The sequence below is a fragment of the Lepisosteus platostomus genome, chromosome 13 (assembly GCF_059453375.1).
Source record: "Lepisosteus platostomus isolate fLepPlt1 chromosome 13, fLepPlt1.hap1, whole genome shotgun sequence".
Taxonomy (NCBI): domain Eukaryota; kingdom Metazoa; phylum Chordata; class Actinopteri; order Semionotiformes; family Lepisosteidae; genus Lepisosteus; species Lepisosteus platostomus.
The window spans coordinates 19,827,518-19,833,973 of NC_142623.1; the positions used below are offsets into that span (position 1 = coordinate 19,827,518).

The 6,456-nt window shown below is 34.4% G+C and overlaps 1 long non-coding RNA gene across 1 annotated transcript; it reads right to left on the reverse strand.

Annotated features, from left to right (window-relative positions):
* Positions 1 to 1,756: 1,756 nt before the first annotated feature.
* Positions 1,757 to 6,233, reverse strand: LOC148650187 (uncharacterized). Its single transcript, XR_015926239.1, has 3 exons — positions 6,030 to 6,233; positions 4,078 to 4,123; positions 1,757 to 1,823 (listed from the first exon to the last, which is right to left on the reverse strand). It is a non-coding gene; the product is annotated as an uncharacterized LOC148650187 (long non-coding RNA).
* Positions 6,234 to 6,456: the final 223 nt, after the last annotated feature.

The following is a 6,456-nucleotide window of genomic DNA, read 5'->3' on the forward strand; positions in this document are numbered from 1 at the left end:
CAGTAAGCATCAAATTTTCCATGGTTGTAATCCAATAGAATTGCATTACATTACATCAGTGTTAATACTGCATGTCAAATAAATTTGTATTGAAATTGATATCCATACCATTTAGTTTCAAAAACATTATTCAATATGTCCTTTCAAATTGGAATTAGTGGACACTGCACATTCCAGCATAATTAGTCCATTTGAAAGGTTTAGATAATTACATCTAAACTTAAGAAATTCAGTTCCAGAAAACTGAATCAAAGACTTAAAATCATGGAAATGCATCTATAATCAGATTCATTTCTAAAAATAATATTAAGAAATCAGTTAACATACCACTACTAACATACCAGAATATATTCCAAAGCATTTAAGGTTTACAAACAAGGTTTTGCAATCACCAGAACCTTGAGACTACATCCTATGCTGTCTTTGTAGCTGAAAAGCTGGTCAATAAATTCACCTTCTCTGGAATTGATTACTGCAATGCCCCACTCGCTGGGGTATCTAAATCCACACTGAACAAACTTCTGTACCAGAATCATTACCAGAATATGTGCAAGGCATCACATTAGTCCTGTCCTGCACTGGCCTCCTATAAGGTTTTGAGCTGACTTGGCTTGTCTCCTCTGCCTCTGTACCTGTCTGACTTATTATCAGTCTACTCACTACCTTACAACCTTTGTTTGTCTGACTCAGATCTCCTGTTTGTCTTCCAAGCCTGTCTCGAACATTCTATGGGTGATAGGGTCTTCTCTTACTGTACACTAAAGCCGTGGAATTCCCTCACAAAAATATTAAAGAACACACAGCTCAAGACAAGGTTCATCCTCACTTATATCAGTCTGCATAAAGCTTAAATAACCTTCATAATTCATATACTTATTTTTAACTTCATAATTTTGTGAGTACTAAGGAACAAAACCCATTTGAAAATGCAGATTCCACTGTGCATGTACAGCTGGTAGCACAGAATAGTGCTAATACTGTATAATTACAAAAGTCTCTCACTGCTCAGACGGATGTCCAGTCTCTTCATGAGACATTGTTTTGAATTTAAAGGGTCTTGTTCTTACAAGAGGGTCTTGTCCTGTCTGAGCTACAGCTACATAATGCAAAACCCAAAAGCTGAGCCTTCAGCTCTTCAGACACACAACTATTTATTAATGCAGCAGTGAGCTCAGGGCTGTCGACAGAGCTGCTCTCGAAGGGACTAAGCATGTCTCACAAGTTCAAAAGGTGAGTGAGGGCTGTAAAAAATAGCCTCATAGGGCTAGAACTGTCTCAGTGAGTGAGTGGAGACAGAAGCAGAAACTATCACCGAAAAGTAGTCAGACATGTTTGCCTTCTGCTTAGCAGATGAGACTCAGACACTTTAGTTGGTGTGGAAGAGTAGAGTGGAATCAAAATTTTGTTATTTACATATGCATGGAACATATCCTGCACATCCTTACCTGTAATATCCTCCGCATCCCTACCTATAAGATAAGCTTCAGGCTTTTTCTGATTTCTTTCAGCTTGGAAAGATTTTATATAATTCTCAATTGTAATTGAAATTGTATAGTTTTAGAAATTGTATAGTTTAATCTACTCTGCAGATGGACCTCAGACACTTTAGGTCTTCATTTACTGGGAAGTATGGAATTAAAATGTTAACATATTATTTACAGTAAGAACTGTGCATGCAAGTAAAATATTCCTGTGTTTTCAGAACATTTTAACGAGTTCCAGGACTATCAGTAATTGAAAACTTAACATAGTCTTACCTGTAACATGAGCTATAGTTTTTTTCTGATCAATTTCAACTTGAAAATACTTTATATAATTCTCAGCTGTATTGGAAAGAAAAAGAAGAAGTTGTATAGTTTAATGTTAATATAGAATCCAACATAAAATAACTGACCACTGAATAAAACACTGAACTTGGATAGAATATTTTCTTATATACAGTATGGTATAGATATATGGTATAGAAAGTAATATGTTAAGGCATGCATTTGCTTGAAAAATTATTAGTTGTATCCAACTGCATGAATACCATGAGAACAAAAATATGTTAGACTTGATAATTATGGTCTTCTGCTGGTGAAGGTTGGTTGTAGTCAATGGTGCGCTCAAGCTTTCTACCCTACAACTCACAAATGGCAACCCACTGAAGCTAAGCAAGTGTGAGCCCAGCCTGTACCTGGATACCTAAACATCTGGATAGGAGACTTCTTCTGAAAACTAAGGTTGTCGCTGGAAGAGGTGTAAGTGGGGCCAATAGGGGGCACTCACCCTGCAGTCTGTGTGGGTCCTAATGGCCCAGTATAGCGACGGAGCCACTATACTGTAAAAAAACGCTATCCTTCAGATGAGATCTAAAACAAAGGTCCTGACTCTCTGTGGTCATTAAAAGTCCAAGGGTGTTTCTCGAAAAGAGTAGGGGTGTTATCCCTGCGTTCTGGCCAAATCTCCCATTGGCCTTTACCAATCATGGCCTCTTAATAATCCCCATCTATGAAGTAGTTTTATCACTCTGTTCTCCTCCCCACTGATAGCTTGTGTGTGATGAGTGTACTGGCTCACTGTGGCTGCAGCTGCATCATCCATGTGGGTGCTGCACATTGCAAAGCACTTTGAGTGGAATGTTCAGAAAAGTGCTATGTAAGTGTAAGGAATTTATTATTATTATTATTATTATTATTATTATTATTATTATTATTATTATTATTATTATTACAATATAACAATCCACCTCAGGCAAATAGCACAGTGCATTATTATCATCTTTATTCTTTTAACTCTGCTCCTTCAGGACAGTTCATTGTGCATGTTTTGTTGCACTATATTAGTGTGTTCAGTTGGGTTTCGAGCATTTTCATCACTATTGGTGACAGTCTTCAATACACCTCACTTTCTGTGGAAATTTGTGGGAAAAATACTAGAAGCCCAATACAGTATTTTCTAGAGATAAGAAAATACTTTCAGTAACAAATAACAAAAGTGCCTATGTACTAAAAATACAACCATACATACAGCATATAGAATATATAAAAGACATTACATTTGAGAAATTGGTCTAATTGTGCTTGATAATAGTTTATTGATTGAAGGTTCTCATCCAGACCTCTCTTGTAAAAGTATTCCCCAGTTTAATGTCATCATTAATATGTAGGGTTGTGCAGTACTTCTGAAAAAATCGATAAGAAAATCAATTGAAAAAATGTTTGAGCCTGAATCTAACCCTCATCTTAAGATGATGAAATTGCATGAAACAGATCTTGGCCACACAAATCATTTTTGTGGTATGTTTATATGGGATTTAGGCTGCACATTTCCTTTTCACAGTTTAAATGTAAAACTCTAATCAGGAACTCTTTAAAAAAAATGTAATTTCCATTAAACAGATGACCAGCATTGTGTGAAAGTAGGTCTTAACAGTGTTTTAACTTAAATTGGTGTGTTTTATATTCAGCACTTCTAACACTATACCAAAACGTCATTTTGGAAATTTTAAGTGCTTCATCACATTTTTATATTACTAACCAAAATGAATTCTGTATCCTTACTTTCATGTTTCTATTTGTAGTTTTAAGTAAAGTTATTATTTAGTGTTAATAATATAAGGGATGATTATTTTAGTTAAATACGTAGTCTATAATATTTACTTTCAGATTTTCTTTATATCCTTTTTTTGGTTAATATTTTTGTGTAATGAGTTAAGTCATAAAACCCCATGCATTTTTTCATACGTTTTTGTTTTTAACATGTTTAGTACTGGGAATCTGTTTATAATACAGCCCCTGTAGAGGACATGAATGTGCTGAGATATTTTCTTAGACAAAAGTTATTGGGTTCTTCATTAAGGTGACAAGAATTTCCTTCTGCTCATGGGTAAGACTAATATAATGAAAACTGGAGGAATAAAAACAGAGAGAGGGCCAGATTAAAACATTGCCATACCAGTAGAATTCATATTTCTATTGCCAGTAGAATTCATATTTCTACTGAAAAATTGCCAACAATAGAAGAAAATCTTCTGTTCTATTTTTTTTTCCTTTTCTTGTAAGTTTAACATAATATGGCCTGGAAAACTATACATACCTTGTGCCATTTTTTTATACATTTCTTCATACCCGGTCAGACTTTCCTGGAACAGCACAACAAAAGCATTTGTTTCTCCTCTAAGGTTCCAGATACAGAAGTCTCTCTTTTTTTTCTCCAGTGAAAATTGTTTGTTTAATGCAATTTAAGATGTATTTTACATAAAGGCTAATATGAGAACCTTAATTGCCATCAAGGCAGTATGACAGATCAAAGCGCAGATCTTACTGACATCTTTTAATTAATAAAACATATTGGTTTTGCTTTAATTTACTTTCTGAAAGGCTGAAAACCATGTCAGGACCTCAGTAGTAAATATTTTGCACAAGGCCTGGAAACAAATTGGGTCCTACAACTTTAGAAGAAAGAAAATTAAATGCATTATGTTATTATACAGTATAATAAATATAATGTTTCAGACTTCATGCCCAAGTGGTTACCTTGAATTCAAACTCTGAACCAGGCCTTTACTGTCTGCAGTTTTCCAAGATACTTCAAGATGTTAAGGGCATATACATTTTAAGTTACCTTTGAGTGGCTAAGAGTAAATAAGATGGAGCATGGAATAAACCTTTTTTCAGATTAATTTATGGCCATATACAATTTCTTGTATTAGGAATTTGTCTTTTTGCATACCCCAGTTTGCTTTCCATGAAGCACACAGACAGGGAGAGAAGCTTGGGGTCAGAGCACAGGGCCAGCCATTTATACAACACCCCTGGAGCAGTTGGGGTTAAGGGCCTTGCTCAGGTGCCCAGTGGAATGGGATTCCTCTGTCAGCTGCGGGATGCAAACTGGCAACCTTCCAGCCACAGGTGCAAATCCATCGCACCACACAGCCCAATAGTATTGGACTATTGGACGAATTCATATTAAAAAAAATAACTTGAAGAAATGGATTGAAACCTGATCCCTTCTTACATCTTTTAAAAAGTAACTAGAGTGTACCATCCTGATTAAAAGATGTAAATAATGATGTTTGATCAATTTAGGGTTTGAAGGCTAAACATTAAAATTTGAATTTTTCATAAAAAAATATTTTACAATTTTCTTATTTCATTCAGAGCTGGATCTTGGTGTTCAGTACTTCTTGTCAATATGTACAACAATTGATAGGATCTAGCTGAAATTTATATTTACATCAAATCTATTTTTTTTATTTTAAAAAGGAAAGAGTGGTCAGGTGAAATAACTGATGCTCACAAAATCCAAAACAAAAACTAACAACATCTTACCTTTTTGTGTTTAAGTTTTTATGTGATTAGAATATTTTATATTAAATAGACATATCAATAGCTGCAGTATGTTAATATACAGTATTATAATCTGCATTATAATATAACACATATGCTGAAAACACTTAATTATTGTGTATTTACCTTCTATTGAATCACAACTGAAATACATTTTCTCTTATTTATTTGAGATGTATTTGCATATTATGCTTTCAAAACCATAATTGTAGTAAATATTTAATAAGCTAACGTTTTGATTTAAAAAATAATCATTCACATACGCCAAGTAAAAAATGTATATAACATTACTGAAAAAATATTCAGGATTAATATACATCTGGATAATACTGTATATAGAATATACTGTGTTAACCACAATATGAAATCCGTTTTTTAAGGAATTGTTTCAAGTTTATAGTGCATGCACCATTTTGAATAAACTTTTAGGATACATAAGTCCGTCAATGTTGACAGTCCATGAAATATTTTGGAATTATATTTTGCCATGGTGTGTCTGATGAATAAAAATCATTTAAATGTAGTAAAATGAAGTAACCATTGATGGCGCTTTAGAACAATATACCGTATACTTAATTTAGTGTACTATCCTATAAATATAATTGTGAAATATATATTTAAAATGCTGGAAATGTACTGCAAACGAATATACCCTATATATTTTGCTGTAAGGGTACAGATAGTACACACAGTACTTACCGCGTTTCTCATCCACAGGCGGTAAGTGGAGAGCCCCTCAAAGAGAAGACCAGTTAGCAACAGTACAATCAGCATCAAAAGCAACTTCATGGTAACCCTGCTCCTTCCTTTCTGACATCCTGGTGGGTTAGTGCCATTGGCATTGTCTGTGCCTTCCATCTCGAAGTCTTTGAGGCGCTGTGCTACACTGTGAGCTATTCCTCGTTGTGCTTGATGAACAACACTGGTAAAACCACAGGCAGCATGATAAGCGAAAGAACATAGCCTGTTCAAAATTGACGTCACAAAAATTGATAACAGTGTAAAAGGAATCTAAGGGGAAAATGTACAGAATGGTCTTATCACATAGATGAAGTGCCATAGAAATCTGTCTTTGGAATCACGCCTTTCAGTGCATATACTGTATACTACTTTTGTCTTATACTAA